General features: G+C 43.4%; 1 protein-coding gene across 3 annotated transcripts in view; it reads right to left on the minus strand.

Annotated features, from left to right (window-relative positions):
• The window catches only part of nek7 (NIMA-related kinase 7), a 65,067-nt gene that overhangs the window by 41,611 nt on the left and 2,108 nt on the right, over positions 1 to 21,348 (minus strand). The window contains exon 1 of one of the 3 annotated variants that reach the window (XM_085251688.1): positions 8,300 to 8,318. The exons of the other annotated variants lie outside the window; for them this stretch is intronic. The gene's annotated coding sequence lies outside the window, so the exon portion shown is untranslated. Of the gene's footprint in view, positions 1 to 8,299; positions 8,319 to 21,348 lie in introns of those variants that run through there. 3 annotated transcript variants of the gene reach the window in all.

Here is a 21,348-nt window from a genome sequence, read left to right on the forward strand (position 1 = left end):
AATTAACACAGAATTACTTGTGATTTACACGAGATACCCGCCTGTTTAACACAAACCGTGTGCCATCCACGAGGCAACACATGAGGTGAGATATTTGTATGTTTTCAGCATCACAAAAACGTAGCCAAGGACAAGCGTGCACACACACGTGCACACACACGTGTACACACACGTGTACACACACGTGCACACATGCAGACTGCTCGTTGATAGGAAGCAAATGACTAATGATTAGGAACAGAGGATAAAAGAAATACCAGGAATTACAACTCAACCATGGTTTTGTCTTCTTAGGGACTTATTCACAGGAATAGCACTCAAGCGGACACACACACACACACACACACACACACGTAAAAAGAAAAGTTCCACACAGGAGGGAAAGAAAGCACACTTCACAGTGGGCCATTTGCATGTTTTTCCTCCAAAGCCGGTTTGCAGATCTGTTGGTGTGTCACTCGTGTATTGGTCACAGTCTCTTGTCTCTGTTGCATTGAGCCTCCCTGGGCCAATTAAAATGTGCCGGTGTAATGTAGATGAGAATAACACTGAAAAGCAGTCTCTGTGTGTATATCAATCAATCATCTGATCAATCGAGCAATTATATAGCTATCTAACCATATAACTGATTAATAGGTTGACACACAGATTCTTTGGGCAGTTTAATATTTTTATGATGTGTGTCTATGCACTTTGAGCAAACACATCATTTGCAATTATTGCTGTGCTAAAATCACAGATTAGCTTTTTCTTGATGTTCGTGTAAGTTTGGAAGCTCGCAAAATTATTTACTCAACCCCGTTTCCAATGGATTTACATCGGCTATGCTGGCAATACGACTCTCTTCACTTATGTAATGGATCATTTATTAATAAGGTTGACATTTTTAAATGCAGAACAGCGTTAAACGCTAAATGATCCTGACTCATTAATAAACCTGCTGGAGAAAAAGTATTTTTGAAAACAACCAGCTGTGGTGGTTTTTATAAACACCTGGAAAGGTTGTTTGACTGTTTGACCATCAACATTTCAAGCCACAAACGTGCAGCACCAATAAGTTAAACAGACAGACGCACTCAAGGTCGTTTGAAAAGTCAAAAGGAGGTGAAAATCACCCTGGAGGTCCTAACAGAGCGTTAACAAAGCAGAGAAAAGGCTACATTTACTCAGATACCCATGAACATCTGGACAGAGCCTCAGGCCGCACCGGTACATCAGCCCTACATCATATGTTGCTCTTTTTGATTGGTATCAGAATATTGACCCAGAACAAATACCAATATCAATATCCAACGGTTGTGCCATAGTAATTTTGCACAAGCAAAATGTTCGTAGTGTGAAGAGTTCCTGAAAGGCTGTTGATCTGTGCATCCATCACCCACACTTTAAAATCAGTATCAGTACATCATCACTCAAGAGCTTTTATCTATTACAGGATATTTTAATACCAGGTGAAGTCGGCCTCTTAGTTTGAACGAGCTGCGTGTCGTGACATTTGGATTTCGCGGTCACAGTGGACTTTCGAGTCACCCGCCCAGCTGGCCTTCGCGGCTGTTGCCGTGATTCTTTGCACTTCAGCCCCGCGCTGTGTTAGATTGAGGCTGGCACCCTTCCTTCGCTCCCTAACCATCTTGTGTTTCTAACCGCCTGAGTGTCAAAATAACCGCAGGGCATCAGAGGACGTTCTTTCGCCTCCTACATCCCACGTTAACAAGATCAATTAAGACTGCCACGTTAGATTAACACACACAAGGAAACAACACAATTAACAAATCTAACTCAATCAGGAGGCGTAAACAGGGGAAAATACGCAAACCGTAGCAGTGACTGCGCAAAAACACAACCGGCTTCATCACGCTGACCTTTCATCGCACATTCCTCTTAACTGTTCCTCTCGCTGTCTCGATATCCCCGAAAGGTTGCTCGCCACAGACAGGAATTCCTGACTTTCAAAACACATGGAAGCTCAATGTGCCACTCTTGCTTGCATTTCTGTCATGCGGGTGAGAAATGGTGGCTGCCTTTCTGGTAACAGCTAAAAGCTAAATCCTCTACCTATTCATAGATGTCAGAGTCACATTTGGACCTTTGGTGAGAGACAGCTGCAAATACACAACAGGACAGACAAGCAGAGCCATTTTATGCTAAATATGTAGACACACATACAACTGGCGTTTGCCTGGAATGAGAATTTTACTTTTATTATCGTTTCCTTATTTTTCACAGATCTTCCTTTTACACTGATATTCTGTCAGGCTGACTTTATTACAATTATTTCTGCACAAACATTTTCACCACTATAGATCGTCTATGAAATGTAAATGGACACAAACATGTTGTTTCCGAGACGCCGTGAGTCCATCCGAAAGACCGACGGTGAAAACACCGTCTCCGTGCAGACCACCAACCACTCAATGAAAACAAACACTGTTTTCTGACTGCGTTCCATCTAATGTGAGACTCCAGCCCAGCATTCTCACAGTGGGCCCATCACACCGAGGTAATTATATGAAAGAGGAGAAAAACCGAGCGAGGCGGACTGAACAGTTTTATTTGTTCTCACACTTCCAGCACACAACAGATTTGTTAATTTGCCTTTTTTTTTTTTTTTATTCCCATCTCAAATCTTGTTTTTGTTTTTTGCATTTTTAGCCCTGTTTCCTGCTTTTACACTGCTGTGAAATAGTCTTGAGCCACGCCTCGTTTCCTTATATTTAGCTTCTTTCATTCCTACGCTTGTCTTGAGCAATAGATTTCTAAATATCTTTCAAAGTTTTCCTCCGTCCTCTGGCTGGTTTTTAACAAATTTTCACTCATTAGCGAGGTTTCAGTGGAAAGGCGGCTGTCATGAAGCCATTCTTAAGGAAAGGAAACAAGAAAAAAGGGCAAAGCTTTGCTAAATTACAGAAGAACTGGACTGAAAATCAGGATTTCAGCCAGTGGTGTTGGGATCTTGTCAAAAATTTATGGAATTATCAACGCAGAAAGTACCAGATGGGATTATATGGTGGAAATTTTGATCCACCATGCAATGCCATCTGGCAGGTGTTTAATTGGGAAGGCTTCAGCATGACAATGATCCCAAACACGTTGGCAGTGCAGTAACACACACCTGTACAGGACAAAGAAAGAAGAAGCAAATAAACAAGCAGACAAACGGGAACACTATCACTCATGGATTGACCTGGTGGCATCAACACAGCTCCAAGAAGAAGGGCGTTCATTTCAGGAGAAAAACAATGAATCCACTCAGTTTTTTAAAGCTTTGGACTCTTTGTGTAAACGAACATGGCTGAATTTTGGAGCTTGAAGAATGGTCAGTATGGAAGCTCAGAGGGGGCAGAGATCTGCCCCAGCCTACTTTTAACCTGTCTACGAACACAGTTCACCGATGATGGAATGAGGCTACAATACCTGCTGTTAACATTAGATTACTGCTTATACTTAAAGAGTGATTGTGTTGTTGTAAGTCATGTGCATGCAGAGCACTTTGTGTCCACTCTCAGCAGATATGCAGACAATGCAGTTTCCATGACAAACAAAAGGAATAGCTGCTCTGAAGCAGACACGTCATACTAGTCAGGGCAGGCCTTGGACCGCCACATGTTTGCACATTTATCTTCATTTTTATTTGGTATTTAAGAATTTTGTGTTACATTGTTTGGAAAAAAGATCTGTTACAGCTTAAAAATTATTTGAAAAGTTTTGTAATTTTACAAATTTTTAAGAAAAGTTTTGCACAGTAAATGTTCTTAAAATGGCATGCTATACTGCTCAGTCATTTTGCATGTATATACAGAAGAAAAGAATATATTGCGATGCATATCGTTACTGCACATGCTTCAAATTATACCACAATATGGGTTTTAGGCCATATCGCTCAGCCCTAGTTTGATCGTCTCGAAGAATTGTGCAAAACTGTGCAAAAAGAAGTTCCTGTTTGAACAGTGAACCATGTAAACCTTTTACCAAAAGGCTGAGAGAAAACTTCTGTAACATAGTTGACAACAACTTTCCCAACCTTGATAAGAAAAAGCACATCTTCATTCAAATGGGAAGAAGCTGAGTGTAAGTTGGAAAACTGAGTAGGGATAAAGCCGGGATTGTGCAGGAAAGAGAGGGACAGATGCAAAACTATGAAAACTGCCAGCAGACAGAAAAAAGCAGCTTGTTAGCCCTGATGTGCTCGTGGTCCTGAAAGAGTCGGTGTGTGCCACAGACACTGGCACTGGCTTCAGCTCCTCTTTAATCCTCATTTCCTCCTTTCTGCATAAATCATTTAAAACAGGAGAACAGCGAAAACAAAGAGAGCTAAAGGGAGGGAGATGATTATAAAAAGGTGGATCAAGGCAAACTGGGATGGAGGAGGGATGAAGGGAAAAGTGAAGGGGAAGGGTCCTGAAATTTAGCAGTCTCAAAGAGCAGAGTGCACAATCAGCTCTCCATCCCAGGACAATAAATACGAACGCAAACCGATGACCTCGGGTTTAAGAAGAAGAGGAAAGCGATTGGGGGGGGGGGTAAAGAGGAAAAATATAACGTGACACTATCCGGCCCGAGTGCACGATGTGAGAGAATCAAAGGCATCTTTGAGGAGCCAGAAGACGACAGCGAAAGTGCTGGAAGAGTGGTGTCCATGATTACAAGAAATGGAGAAACCTTTGAGTCTGCGCTCATGAAAGCCCACCCCGGGCCTCTTCTCAAAACCCCTGCTACACTAACAGTGATGACACAGAAAGAGGAGAAGAGGAAGAGAGCCACTAATGATGGAGGGGTCCAGATACTACAGAAGCAGCACACTTTCCAATTCATTTTAATCACTATTCAAAATCATTAGCACAAATGTGCAGGCACTCGTGTTCATTGGACCGTGAGCTGAGAGACAGACAGAGAGGGGTAGAAGACCAATTATACCTCAGCGTGAGCCGGGCTTTGAGGTCTTCGAGCAAGACAGTCTAAGACTCGATGGAATAAAAAAAGGAAGTTAGGACATTAGATTGTCCTGAAAAAATCAACAGTGTGATAAAAGGAAAACTGTGGAAAAAAGGCAGCCAAACAGATTACATGCTCCCTCTATCTAGAAATTTCCATTTCCTCATATCTGGTGACAAAAGCATGAAGTCAGTCAGGCAACAGACCCAAACAACAACACCGACACCAGACAGGACTCGCTGTTCAAGAACAAGCAGAGGTTTAAGCTCCGTTTCACATCTACGAGCCATCGATGGAAAAAATAAATAAATAACAACCATAATAATAATAATAATAATAATCCTCATTTTTTATACGTAGAAATGTGTGCTTGTAATGCTTGTGATGCTGTTACAAACCTCCACCCTCTTACTGGTGGAGCGAGGACAGAAAAATAATATTTAAAAAAGGAAATTAAGACAAAGAACTGCGCGTTGGTCCACCGAGACGCTACAAAGGCCGGCGATCCATAATGTGGCTTGCTGACTATTTATAGTCACGCTTTACATTTTTCACCTTCAGATTTTTATAGCCTCATGATTATTTCACTGCAGAAGTAAAGAGCACAGCACGGTTAGCCGCGCTTCATGTGAGGCCTAATCTGATTTATTTCCCCACGATCCAGCGCTCTGCTTTACACGTACAATCCACCTACTGCAGCCTCTACATAACACACTTTCATCCCACCTCCATGACCCAGTAATCCCATTAACGACGCGGGACTCTCCTCCGTCTTCCTGTTTGTTTGTGCGTCTCCCCGCGCACGCACACCTGTGCGTTTGTATACCCGCGCATCTCGTTTTCATTTTCCACCACTGTCTAAAGATGTTCACCATTGAGGAAAGAGCTCAAGCACAAGCAGGTGTCAGCCACTCTCCTCCTCTTTATCCATGTCCCTTGCTCTTCTCCTCCTCCCCACCTCCTCCCCTTCGTGCTCCGTCGCTCCTGTGTGCTTTGGACACGAGTTGGCACGCGGCTAAAAGCCCAGGCCACCTCTCTGCTCCATTGTCCTACCCACTCTACAGCGGTACTGACGGCGAGGGACCCTTTGTTGCCAGTCTGTCACTTCAGCAGGTGCCTTACAGTAAGAGGCAGGAGGCAGCCAGCCATCCAGCCTGCACGGCTTCGTTAGCACAGAGCACCGTTTGATGTGCTCATTTCATCAGCCGGAGACGGCAGCCGAGGAGGATGCTAATAATCACTTGAAAAACAAATACATTCCACTCAGGCTTGTAAAAGATAAACTCCAATTTCAATGATAAAAGGAGAATGACAGACATTCATGCTACCAACAGAAAAAGAAACTGCCCCCCCCATGCTAAAGTAAAACCAATTCGTACTGTCAATCACTGAGAATAAACAAGGTATATTGACAAATTGCTGACTGTGTAAAGAAAGACAAAACCGTGTGGGCAAAGTATGCAAAAACAGAGCTGCATTTAAGACAGCTGTGTGATCCCTCAGAACCAGCTCAGTGTGTCAGGGAGCAGGCTGTGTGAAGGAGAGAACCCCCCAGGCGTTCAGCACAGGGGACCCTGGGGGTTTAGGCGCACGCTCACTACATTCACAGCCTTTCAAAACGCTGCACCACCATCACACCTCAGTTAAAATCACTTAGAAACTGAATGCATAACGTGTGAAAGGAAATCAAGAGATTTCATTTAGACTGGTTTGTCTATCTTCAGACTGCGTTTCCCCTCGTATCACTGCATCAACAACGGTCTAATTATGGGTATATTTCCAAGTGTAACTGGTAAACAATTGGAGAATTATAACTTTTTGAGTACCGTTTAAAGTTAAAAACACTCACGTAGCCGGATCGGAGCCAATAGAAATCGTTATCCGTTTGAGAGCACGCATATTTTAGAACGCGGCTCTTTACCACCAGGAAGTTACGCCGTGTTTTTTAACGTCGCCTCGACTGCTGAGTTACTGTGTGACTCTGGATCTGAACTAAAATGCAAAAGTCTCACAGAGTGACCAGAGGAAAGTAAAATGACCGTGTTTCCTCAAAGGAGTCAGAAATAAATGTCTAAATAAAATGTCTCACAGTTTAGTTTCCATTCGTGTGATTTACACAGCAGATTAACATGTGACTTGGGTCACCGCAGGGGGCGGGGCTGTGCACGTATCAAAACTTATGTAACACAACATCAAGATTTGTTTTTATAAGCGACACTGACTAATCTGAATACCCATTAACTTTTTAAATTTGCATATCAAGCCTGACTCCATAATCTCAGAGATCTCACATGTATATTATTAGAAATGCAAAAAGCATTTAATCCATGAAACAATGGATGGAGGACAGATTTGTTTTTGTCGCCGTTACTGTTTTTAAAAGCACACCCTCACTTCATGTGCACCAAAATATCCACACCCAGAGTTGCAGACCGCAGTAAGGTGAAGATCCCAAGGCTTTAGGCTGCATTAGTCCCTTGTGGCAACAACTCCTGGTCTTTCACAATGAAGAACAGAGCATTGCGCAGCCGAGCAGAGCTTCCTGCCCTCCAGGACCAACGAGGGCTTTGTTTGTTAGCCATGTCACTGACTGACCACCAAATTAGCTGCATCACCTCTGGCACCAGGATATTGGATGCGACATTCTGTTCCACGGGGCTGTGGCTGTGTTTGTCTGCGAGACCACGGGGCCAACATTAAAAAATAAAGAAATGAAAACACAACGGGGGCAAACGAGGGACTTTCACATTTAAAAAAATAAAAATTAAACAAGGGAATACCGTGCTAACTACTGCTATGTGCTAAATAAGAATCGATGGGACCAATTACTCAGGATTATGTGTTTATCAGTTCCTTTTAGTGCAGCCTGCATTAACAAATAAAACTCACGCCAATGGAAACTGCACAACTTTATCAAATAAAGGCATTTTCTCCTCCTTTGTTAAACAGCTTAAACCCTGCTTAGGCCCATCTCATTTGTTTTTTGAGTCGAAGATGATCACAATCAATAGAACTGGCAAATATACTGGTTTTAATAAAATACCAGTATCTAGCTTTGACAGAGTCGAGTGTTCCTCGCGGAAGCTGTGTTTCCTTTGGCCGAAGCTCTTAATCAAGCACAACACGAGAAACAGCAACGTAATAAGAAGCTTCTTTCAGGCAGCGGGAGTAGACGTGGACGGTTAATCACGCTTTATGTTCATTACACTTTCGGCTTCTAGCAATTACAATAAAACAGCTGAAACAGTCCTATCCCTTAATCCATTTTACAAAGATGCAGTTCGGTTCAGCATCAGTGAGCAGCGGCCCTAAATCATATTTAACGTGTCTGAGCAGCCATGTGACCAAATAATAAAATGATTTTTACCTTTTAGTCTGCCACTGTCTGGTTCTTAGATGACAAGCCACGACTCTCTGTGAGCTGGAGATGGGGGCTGTCATCGTTTTCCTAAGAACTAAACTTTAGCAGAAAACATCTGGAGTCCACTTTGCCCATCATACAAAAACCAGCAGCCTCTCTTATTCCCTCAACGCAGGCTTTTTCCCTTTCACTTGCATAGTTTGATGCAGTTACCCTGTGTAAGCAAAGAAGTTTGTCTAAGAGGAAATGACAAGCACAAGATGTCCAAATCATTAGTAATGTGAGAGGAGCAGTTCCCAGGCATGTCTCATTACATAGCTGACTGCTAAGAGCTCATGTTTGGGACTTTTCTGGGCCCAGGCCTTCTTCCATGCTCTGCACCAGCATCTGTTCTCCACAGTTTGTAATGGAAACATCTAAGACCCTGAACCCACAACAACCTTTACTCAATCCTGGCGCTCGATGAGGAAAGAAAGAGACACACAAACAAACTGTGGTTCACTCAACACATTAATGTCATAAACGTAATCTCATGCAAACATACGCAGAAAAAAAAGAATGAATATGAAGCTGGAAGCCTACACCGAGCACGCAGTAACAGTGGGCCCAAGGAAACACGGCTCCACAAAAATCAAGCTTTGGTCTGGCTGCGGTTCAGCCCGCTGTGGCTTCTGCGGTGGCTTCTGCAATCTTTAACCAGATCCAGAGCGCTGCTCCTCAATCAGAGGTCAAATACTGCTCTGTTGCTTCACCAGCATGTGAGTGCTTTGTTATGCCAGTGCCAGAACCTAATTGACCTAGGTTTTAAATATAGTTTGTCTGTTTCTGGCGACTATCAGCGAACACACAACATCCTGGTGGAGATAGCGAGACCGCCAGGGTCACCGTGGATGGTCTGCCCGCCCAGCAAGCGTAGAAGGCGACGGAGGGAAAGAAAGCAGAAGAGGGGATGCCGGTCGGGCTCAGACGCTAGGCTACGCAAACATCCACACCGGCCAGCACTTCCGAGCCTTTTCCTATCGAACGCCAGATCCATCACCCACAAACTTGACGAATTGGAGCTACAGATAGCCAACACAAGCTTTGCACGTAACTGCAGCATTATTCTTATTACGGAGACGTGGCTTCACCCGCTGATTCCCGACGCTGCAGTCGAGTTAGCAGGCCGCACGCTACACCGGCATGACAGAAACAGCAACTCAGGTAAAAGCAGAGGAGGGGGGCTATGTGTTTACGTGCATAACGAGTGGTGTTGTAACAGCAGGATCATTCACACACACTGTTCTCCTGATTTGGAGGTTCTGGCAGTCTCGTGCAGACCTTTTTACATCCCGAGGGAGTTTACAGTAGTTATTGTGATAGCTGTTTATATACCGCCGGATGCTAACGTTAGCACGGCTCTCAGCCTCTTGCTCAACACCATAAACAAACAACAGCTTGCCCACCCCGATGGGGTTTTTATTGTCGCCGGTGACTTTAACAAAGCGTGTCTAAAGACTGTGCTTCCTAAATTTGTCCAGTTCGTGGACTTTGCTACGAGAGGAGAACACACTTTGGACCATGTCTATTCAAACATCAGGCATGCTTTCAGAGCGACACCCCTCCCCCACCTGGCTGGATCTGACCACCTCTGCATGTCCCTCACCCCCACCTTCACCCCCCTGCTGAGAAAAACAAAGCCCCAGACAAAGACAATAAAAACCTGGCCTGAAGAAGCCCTTTCTCAACTGCAGGACTGCTTCTCAACAACTGTATGGGATTTATTCTCCAGCCACAACCTCCAGGAGTACACGGACACTGTACTCTCGTACATCAGGAACTGTGTTGACAATGTCACCGTCAACAAAAGGGTCAGGGTGTTTCCAAATCAAAAACCCTGGATGAATAGCGAAGTGCAATCCCTCCTAAAAAGCCGCAACACTGCCTTCAAGTCAGGGGACAGGGCTGCGTATAGGGCGGCCAGGGCAGACCTGAGTAGAGGCATCAGGAAAGCTAAGGCTGCCTATAGGAGGAGGATTGAAGATCACTTTGCTGACAACGACCCCAGAAAAATGTGGCAGGGGATCAATCACATTACCAACTACAGAAGCAATAACCAGGCAACATCTAGGACTGATGCCTCACTGGCTGAGGATCTAAACAGTTTCTTCGCCCGCTTTGAGACGACCAAGCCCTCAGCTGCCACACCACTTCCACCCGCCCCCAGCACTGGCACACTAACACTTAGGGAGCATCAAGTGAGGTGTGTTCTAAGGTCAGTGAATCCCAGGAAGGCGGCAGGTCCTGATGGAATACATGGAAAGGTTCTCAGAGCATGTGCTGACGAACTGACCGGAGTCTTCACTAAAATCTTCAACCTTTCCTTGTCATCAAACACCGTCCCGCCCTGCCTCAAAACCTCCACCATCATCCCCATCGCCAAGAAGACAGCTGTGGCCAGCCCAAATGACTACAGGCCTGTTGCACTTACGCCTGTAGTGATGAAGTGCTTGAGAGACTGGTCTGTCAGCACATCAGGGCCGGTCTGCCTCCCACTCCGGACCCCCACCAATTTGCCTACAGGACAAATCGTTCCACCGAGGACGCTATCACCATAGCGCTCCACACTGCGCTGAGTCACCTGGAGCACCGAGGAAGCTATGTGAGAATGCTCTTTCTGGACTTCAGCTCAGCATTCAATCATATCATCCCGGAGATCCTGGTCCAGAAACTGTCTCACCTGGGACTCTCCACCCCCATCTGCCTCTGGATCAAGGACTTCCTGACAAATAGACCACAGTCTGTCAGACTCGGCCCCCACCGGTCCAGCACCATCACACTCAGCACCGGGTCTCCACAAGGATGTGTTTTGAGTCCCCTCCTGTTTACGCTCTACACATCCGACTGCTCCCCTACCCATCTCTCAAACACCATCATAAAGTTCGCGGATGACACCACAGTGGTTGGACTCATCTCAAGGGGGGATGAGTCGGACTACAGAGATGAGGTCAACAGACTGACTGAGTGGTGTTCAGTTAACAACCTCCAACTGAACACCACGAAAACTAAAGAACTTATCTTGGACTTCAGGAAGGGCAGAGCAGACCCGGCCCCACTTTACATCCACGGGAACTGTGTGGAGAGGGTACACTCCATGAGGTTTCTGGGCGTGCAGATATCTGATGACCTCTCCTGGACTGCAAATACTACGGCGGTGGTTAAAAAGGCCCAGCAGCGTCTCCACTTTCTGAGAGTGCTCAGGAGGAACAACCTGGAGGAGAGGCTGCTGGTGACATTTTACAGAGCCACCATAGAGAGCATCCTAACGTACGGCATAACAACATGGTATGCAGGGTGCTCAGCTGCAGACAGGAAAGTACTGCAGAGGGTCATCAACACAGCCCAGAAGATCACTGGCTGCTCTCTGCCCAGCCTGGAGGTCACTGCAAACTCTCGGTACCTCAGCAGAGCTGGCAATATCATCAAGGACCACTCTCACCCCAGCAACCAACTGTTTGAATTATTACCGTCAGGCCGACGGTACAGGTCACATAAAACCAGGACAAACAGATTCAGGGATAGCTTCTTTCCCAGAGCTATCACCGTAGTAAATAAGCACAAAAACAACTGAACCTATACCATACCGTCACTGTCATTATATTATGCTGCTATTCATACTGTCATTATATTAATGCTGCTATCCTGTATATATTGTACATACTATTGTTTGAGTACTTACGATTGTTTTTTTTGTACTTTTTATATTTTACATTTATATTTATTATTGAAACTTGCACCAAGGGAGTGGCACTCCAATTTCGTTGTACTCTGTACAATGACAATAAAGGCTATTCTATTCTATTCTATTCTCAAGCTGCCAGGGAGGGCGACTCTTTAAGCTGAAGCTGCTTCTACCAGCGCAACAGATTCTGAATATGACGATTGTAGACTGTGAGATGATTAAAAATGGGGCTGCAGTTAGAAAACCAGGTTTAACTCGGTCGCAGCCGTGTCAACAAGTTGGCACAGAAAATAAATCGGAATAAATCAAACTATATAAAAGCAGCACCACATTTCTGCCCGGGTATATCTCAAAATAAAATACGTCCCGGGGCTAGCGATATCTCCACTTGGGCGACCAAAATCTATCTCATCCCTGCCCCTCGGGCCACCATATAGCCCGACGGGCGGGGCTGAGATAGATTTTGGTCGCCCGACCGGAGATATCGCTAGCCCCGGGACGTCCGGCTAGCGATTTTGCGAGCCCTGTTTCATTTCTCTCCTCACAACTTCTCCATTACATGCAAGTATTTCAGGGAAGACATGTATGCTCTGTCCTTTTTTTAATGCAGCAATGCAATCAAGTAAAACAAGCCTGGTAACGCCATTTGACCCATGTTGTGAGCAGGCTGCAGTACACCGACTGTAGTCGGCAAAAACTCCCAATTTTGGTCCCGATATCATATAAAAACATAAACTTGCACATGAGAATAAAACATGCACAGAAGCATAACTACACACACAAACATTTCAATGTTTATTTTTATTCCTCAGGCACTCGTCCTTCTTTGCATGAGCGCATTACCTGGCACGCCGACAGAGCATCGCTGTATGTGAGTATGTGTAAGGATCTGACGATCGGAGAATACCGTTACCCCTAAGGGGTCGCACCTCTCTCCGTTCTCGCCCTCCTCCCTTATGCCTCCTCTCTAGTCTGTGCCTGAAGGGATTTCCCTTTTCAGTTCATGAGAGATGTCAGACCTGTTCCACCATCCCTCACACGGAGGCTGGACTGTGCCCTATATTTACCCAGCATCTGTAAAACTCCACAAATCAGCCTCATTTCTAGAAATCAAAGCCAAGCGGAGCTTAACAGAATGACAGCTGAATCAAAATGCCCTCGACTCATCTTCATGCAACAAATGTATCCGATTACTTTTCACACCGAGCGTCACATGCAGGAGTTATGAACTGTTGCACACGATACCACTGTGTGGAGATTAAATTAGGAATTCCTGTTGTTGTGTTTCATTTATAAGAATTGTTTGGGATTCCACTCAACATTAATTACTAGCCAGTAGAGCTGTGTCCCATCACACTGCAACATAAATATATGTAATGTGATCTTTAACATTTCTAAAACTGAGCGCATGTGCGTATTCTGGGATTATTTGATGAGCATCACCTCGTGGTCCTGTCCAGGATGACAGTTACACAAAGGCTGACAAAGGTCACTTTATTCTAACATTTCAAATTATTATCAAATTTACTGTGAGTGCTTTCATTCATGTATGTTAACTGCACAAACACAACCACAGGCATACAGCTCCAGGTCTGGAGGTCTTTCAGACATCACTCTGGTCACTTTAACATTAGATTGGATCAGGATCTTGAGCTTTATTGTGAAAGGTTTATGTGGATGCTTTTACCGTCGTTGTTGCTAACGACAACGCATAAAAACAGGCGCTTGTCCGTCCGTAGTGTGGTGATATTAAATATAAGAGAAAGAGAGAACTTTAATGAATTAATATAACCGCTACAGTGACATCAAAACCATAAAAAAATATTGCCATAAACAGTTTATTTTGCGACACCACGAAACAAACGATAGAGTAAAATGAAACGATAGATGTTTTTTTTATATCGTCATCCGATATATATCGTTATATCGAACAGCCCTACTATAAGGCGCACTGAAAAACCTTTAATTTTCTCAAAAATCGACAGTGTGCCTTATGTATGAATTCTGGTTGTGCTTACTGACCTCGACCCGGATGAACGCTAACTTTTTTCCACTCGATAAAAGTTAACATGAGGGTTCCTGATGGTTAGAGACAAATGCAATCGCATGGCAGGATGCTGTAAACGGACCAAACTTCAGTCAGGAGAACAACTGAGATAATCCATCCACAATACCAGGTTAGCTTAATGCACCTTATGGTCCGAAAAATACAGTACATAAAAGATGGGTGCGACATCTGGGCTGCTAATGCAATCAAGCTTTGTTAGCAAGCTAAAAGTATAAATTGCGTAGGTGTTTAGCAGACCTGGCACAATCTTTCACTCTTTTGCATGTAGTATATCTGATACTTTACCAAAGTCAGGTTTATTTATACCAGAATAGAGTTGACAATATTCCGAAAATGAAAATGTCAGTTACCGATATTTGCATAGAAAGACTGAAGCAAAAGGGGAAAAAAAGGAGAGATGGAAAGAGAGAAGATCCCCAACAGGGGTTGAAAGCAGCTAAATCAGATAGGTCTTTCCTGCCTCTTTCTTTCACACATTACAATATTAATATTAATGAGACTTCCTGTTTTTCCCACCTGTTTTTTTTCCTCCCTCAGATGATTTGAACATAAAAAAACTTAAAAAGCGCAAATTCCAGGAGTTGCGTATCACAGTTTGACCTGGAGCCACACAGCAGACACCAACCATGACAGACTCGCTGTTCAAAGCACGCGGGAGCTGCTTTCATCAGGGTATCCTGGTGGGTTTTTTTTTTACAGTTTGACACCACCAGCCCATGCCATCTGCCTTTTTCTAAAATCACAACTTCAAGATGAGCTTTCTGCTTGTGTGTTGTTTTAAGGTGGGCTTCACAACCAAGGCCCAGCGTCACGCAAGCTTTTCCTGCTTTGCTGCTTGCTGGCTGCTGTTTACAGCCAAGCCTCGCAGTGTGGTGCAATGTTAAATATTCACTGTTAAACTGTCAAGCCAGAACTGCTTGGGAACCCAGCCAAGCACTCACAGTTCAGCAGCATCGGATTCTCCTCTTCTTCAAACATAACCAAACCAAATCAATCACTCTGTTTGCAGCCAAACCAAAAATCAGATCACGTTACCTCCCTCCTCCTGCCACACGCCTACTTCCTGATAGCCTCGGCCTACAGGGACCACTTTATTCAGCCTTTTCCTTCATTTATAAGTAAACACATATTCTTTATCATAAATACTAAACACATATACATTAACACTCATCATTTGTACTTTAAAGACCCCGTACTCTAGGCCCGAGTAAGCCTCTGCTGTCTCCCGACGTCTGCCATCAGACATCTGTAAAATATTTTATTTGATGCCCCAATACCACACTGGCAAAGGTCTCTCATCCTTGACTTGGCAGGACTTCTGACAGAGCCAGCCGGCAGTGCCACGCAGGCCTAACTCCTGCTGCTACAGCTTCCTGCTGCTCTGGGGAAGTCAGGCTGCGAGCCTCCCAGACTGTGGGCCAGACAGGGCAGGAAGGAGGAGACTGAGGCGAGGCCCCAGGTAGAAAGGACTCCCAGGAGAGGTAAAGCAAGAACAAGAGGACAGAGTTGAGACATTTCCAGTTAAGATGTGTAGCACTGCTGGCTTAATCAGTCTGTTAAAGTGACAACATCCTGATAGAGGTTAGCTTTACTCAGACATGCCTGCTTTTTGAGGGGAAGATAAACAGATAGGACTTGTTGTGGTTTAACAACCCTCATGAAGTGAAACCACCATGCTTTTAAATGTGTACTTCTCGCCGTCATTAAGAGCAGGGTCTCTGTGTGTGCATGCACTCAGACCGATCATGTCTGAATGTGCGCCTGAGTCGATTGTCTGCACCAAGTCAGACCCGCTAACATTTGTCAACATGGCATACGTCTGACAGCACGCCGCTACACAGGGGCACGTCAAACATTGTAACTTTGTATCTTTCCTGTATCTCGAGTTGCTCAACAAACTCAAAGCCACAGTTGTTTTGAAGCATGCCATAAAAACTCTTTGAGCAAGAAAATAAACTGTCTTGGCGCAAAAACTCACTTCCAGACTTTGTCTCACGGTCTCACTCTGCCCAGATTAATCTCACTGAAGCCACAAAACTGCTCCTTTATAAAAAAATTACCTTGACTTTGACCAACCGAACACCAGTATTAAGTAGGGGTGCAACGATACTCGTATCGGTATTGAACAGTTCGATACAGTGCTTTCGGTTCGGTACGCATATGTATGAACAATACAAATTTTTTATTTATTTTATCAACTTTCCTTCTGACGATGCTGTCTGTGTTGAGAGCTCAGTGGATCTGCGTTCGACTACTCCGCCTAGGCTGCACTGTCGAGCGCAGATCCACTGAGCGCAGCGCAAGCTAGCAAGACAGAAGCTAAGCTCTTTGCAACATGGCAAATTGAACCTCCCCCACCCTCATTCAGATCTGGCCTTTGGAACTATTTTGGTCTTTATGTGAAGCATGACCCTGATGGACAAAAGTAAAACATCATGTCGGATGTGCCACGCAATGCTCAATTACATGGGTGGGAACTAGTGTGTTAGCGCAGTTAGCTCGTTAACGTGTTGACACCGTCCAGCCCCACGCACGGGGCGATCCGCGGTAGCTCGTTAACGGAGATTTGCCGTGTTGTGGCATTAACGTCATTTCAGATTAACGCTGACAGCACTAGTGGGAACACAATGAATATGACTGCACATTTACTCCGACATCATCCTCGTGCAAAGACAAGTGGAAGCAGACAAAAACAACAAGCAGCATGCTACAAACTTTACCCGAGTCATTTACAGCCGTTAGCACAGGATTCTCCTTATGGGGACCTGATATGTTTAATATGCTGCTGAGAATATAGCCCAGAAGAAGCGTATAGTAGAGCTTTTATTTTGGAAAGAGACATTTCTCTGTAATAAACTCTCTTTTCCAAAGATGAGGGATTCCTCGATCAGATAGATTTATTTTTTATTATTATTTTGTTGTTTCAGCAACATTAAATTTAAAAACTGTACTTTTGAGTTAAAATATATATTTATAATTTTAATAAATTACATATTAAGAAAGGCATGAACATTTTTTTGTATTGAAAAAATATCGAACCATGAATTTTGTGTATCGTTGCACCCCTAATATTAAGCTATGATTTGTTATCCATGCATTTATCACATGAGTCTCTCCTCACTGTGAGAGACTCATGTGATAAATGAATGGATAACAAATCCTCTCAAATGGTGTTATTAAAATAATAACTAGCAACAGGCTCAGAGTAAATACTATGAAAAGCCATCAAACCAACATGTTCGGACGCCCGCAACTTGATGAGGATTAACGGAAGAGGCTTAGGAGTCACAGAGGCCAAGGTCAGGGAGAGCGTCTGAAATGAGAAGCAGTAATATGGGACAAATCGAAGAAATGGGTGATGTGGAAGTGGAAAGAGAGTGAGACAAAGGGGATTGAGGGCAGTTTTGGCAGCAGGAGTTAAGAGGACCTTTTCATTACGACTCCTCTTCCTTCTCGATGCCCTCAGGCACTGACCACAGCCTCTAAGCCCCGAGCCAAACCGAGAGACCAGGGAGACCACAGAGGACTGCAGTGAGTCAGGGTACAAACACAGAGGGGGGGAGGAGGGGCAGAAGAAAGATGTCTCCCACATGTAAATGAAGCGTCGTGAAACGGATTCAAATAAAAGAGTATGGTTTTACCCTTTCATTTTAGCTACGACCCAAGTGATTTATGTCACCTACCTATATTTATCTACACCTAATTATTACAAGTCTGTATTTTCAACATGTACCACCTGACCATGATAAAATAAGCATACATTACGTTACAAGTTGTAAATAATATAACAGCTTTATAGAAGTTTGTATACAACTCGGCTCATTAGAAATACAAGTGACACATTTCTAAAATAGGGCTGTGCGATATGACCAAAATCTCATATCAGACATTTATTGTCCCAACAACGATATATAATCGCAAATATTTTACATTTTCTGTAAATTCTGTCAAACTCTAACAACTCGACTTGCGTGAAGTGTTTTCAGCTGGGCGTCGTTACCTGGAGTCCAGTGTTACATAAGTTGAAACGGCTGCAATTTTCTTTCTGAGTATTTATTACAGGACGTGCTGCAGGGAAAAGCCTCTTCTAAGGTTTTTTTTTTTGCACCTGACGGCTGTTTTTTTGTTTCTCATACATAAATACTCTGCATACTATTTCATGTGACTCCGTTTATTTTGAAAAATCTCAACAGGATCTTGAGCTTTATTGTGAAAGGTTTATGTGGAAAATAAACAAGCGGACACGCGATGGTGTTACCGTCGTTGTTGCTAACAACAACGCATAAAACATATCCTTGTCCGTCCGTAGTGTGGTTATGTTAAATACAAGAGAGAAATTCTACGGTGACCATCAAAACGATGAAAAATTATTGACGTAAACAGTTTATTTTGCGACACCACGAAACAAATGACAGACGTTTTCATATCGTCATCCGATCTATATCGTTATATCCAACAGCCCTATCTCTGAGTGCAACGGGTCACAGCAATTTCCTTTTAGAAGATAGTCTTGCTGCTCTGAAGATATCATGGTAATGGGGTAGTATCAGCATTTGAATGGGGCATTTACTTCCTTTCTTTTGGAGCAGTGAACACAGTGCAAATCATCTATTTTATGGTTGATCACAACGACAAAAAAAAAAAAAAGTTCCCTAAAATGAATCCTGCAGTTTTATCTCTGACGTCACTAGAAATGAAAAAAAAAATAACTGTAAAAAAAGAACAAAGACTGCAAGAGAGAGCAAAAATGTCCCCAGATTTTCACACTAAAAAGGGGAAGGGTAAAACAGACAATCTGTCAAAACAAAATGTTCTAATACAAATTTCCTCTCTTCGGCAGCAAATCCCGTGTGAAACATTAAGGCTTATTTGTGGTGAGGTTGGAACAAATGCCCATAGCACACTCAGCATGCAACACACAAAAATCCTCCTCTCTTTCTGTTCATAAGTGCAAATTCATTCTGCTTTTGTCTCATCTCATGACAAATGCATACTGTCACTGTCACTGATGTGCTGTTTACTGTGGCATATAGCATCTTGTAATTATTCTGTGAAAGTGAATTTGTATCCTGAGGGATTTGTATTTTTGTGTGTGGGTAATCAAAAGCGATAGAGAGGGAGAGGGGACGACTGCAGAGTGATCACCGATAAAAATCCGACGGAGCTGCTGGAGAACCATCTTTACAGCACAGTTCACAATATGCCGAGATGGCTTTGGTACTTCAGTCATACAATGACTTAACCTGCAGGCTAAGCCCTGATCAATAGTGGATTTTACAGGCCTATGCTTACAATTTGGGGGTATTGTAAAACAAATGAGTAATAATGCAATAATGCACTGTGTATGACTAATGTAATATATCTAGGTGTATAGATAACCAACTAATATACATTGTGAAAACACCTGTTCATCTACTTAATATCTGCAGTACACTCCATGAGCAGCTAGTCTACCAACATCTAAACAGAGTGTTAAAATGCAAACGTGCTGTCAGTTACTGATCCTGCACAAATTACTTAATTTGGCAAAACTGTGCAAAACGAAAACGAGTGTACAGCGTGAGCCACGCTTATCTCCTACAGCAGCTTTATTAAAAAGCAATTTCCAAATCAAAACTGCTAACTGTGCTGAAATTATTCAGTCTTCATTTAAAGCTCTGTCTGCTGTGCACATGAACATTATTTTAAAACAGGTCTTGTTTAACTTTCTCAATGTACACTGAAAAAACCTTTGCATAATTGCACCATTTAGTTACTTAATTGCTTTAATAGAGCGATTATATAAAAACACAGTTCTTTCATAAAGGGTTTCAGAGACTGTTTAAAAAAAGAGAACAGCAAAGATGTGAATCAACCCTTCCTCTCATTTCAATGATACTCCACGGTCCTAGCATTAGCTGACCCACGGGCACTGAAAGCATTTCATAAACTTTGAATGAGGTCCTAGGTCAGTAATTTTGTGTTTGCATGTCTTTGTAGTGGGTTTCCCCCAGAGCATTACACAACCCAATGAGAAAAGGCATCAGTGCCACAGTGAAATTGAGAAGTTTCCCGTGACGTAAGGAGCTGCGAGGCATCCACCAAGGATATTTGAATACTTGAAACATCAGCGACCCCTGATAACAAAGAGGGGAGATGGATATGAAAAATATTGACGAGCCAGCAATTTAAGGAGTGTGAAGCTTGCTCACACATCCCACTCTCACTGCCAAAGAACCTATTTTAAACTCCAAGCCTGGAAATGAAAGACTCAATACTGAAATGCTCTTTTTTTAAAGAAATATTAGCCATTATATTATATTTCTATTTTTTTATGTGCAAATAATCTCAAAACCTGAACAACAGAGAAACCTATACAGTGATCTGCTACTTTTGCCAGTTTTTTTTCTGCACAATGCTTGGCCAAGGTCTTTGACATCATGCAAAAGACAGCGTTTAATGTAGCTCGAAATGGCCTCGGGAAGCATCTTCCTTCAAATATGCTCTGTGAAAGCAAAGAAAAGAGCCAACATTTTTTCTGTTCTCTGTGAAAACCCAAAGGCAAGATGACTGTTAAAAGTGGTCAGATGACAAATGTCTCATCTGATCTTTAATCCAGGAGGGGGGGGCGGCTTCAGGGCTAAAACAGGAAACTCACACAAGATTGAGCTATTTGGTAAATTCCACTGTGCTAAATCACCGCTGCAGTGCCGCACATTTCTCCACACCGATGAATGGCATTTCAGTCCTCGCTCTGAAGGTCGTGCTGCTATCAGACAATGTGCATGTATGGGACCCCGGGCGCCATCAAATATCCATGTCTGTGCTTCTAAAACAAAACTTTTCTTCAATTTATGGCATCGTCAGTGTCTCTTACAATAAATAATGACTTAAATAATTTCTAATATGAACAATTTTCAGTTTCTACTTCCCCCGAGCTGCCATTCAGTAACACTTTTATTAAATCCAAACAACAGAACGGGGCTAAACAGCCAAGTTTTGCCAGAGCCTGTCAAAAGTAATCCACCTCTCATCAGCTCACGTTCAAAGTGGGATGTTACTGGCAGAAATCCCTCATCACAGAGACTGATGCAAACATTTGGCAGCCATTTTCTGATCATCCGGTTCATGACACATTCCTTGATAGTCAACTTCACAGAGCCAGCCAGTGTTCATCTCAATCACCTGATGACGCTGGCAGACTCGAGCCTGTTGTCTGACGATAATCGGATGTGGCAACAGAGAAGTGAGTAATAATTGGGTCAACAAGGTATGTCAGCTCCCACT

Source organism: Mchenga conophoros, linkage group LG17 (assembly GCF_057382185.1).
Source record: "Mchenga conophoros isolate Kocher_MC1m ecotype Shallow Benthic linkage group LG17, M_conophoros_male_GT1.1, whole genome shotgun sequence".
NCBI classification, from domain to species: Eukaryota; Metazoa; Chordata; class Actinopteri; order Cichliformes; family Cichlidae; genus Mchenga; species Mchenga conophoros.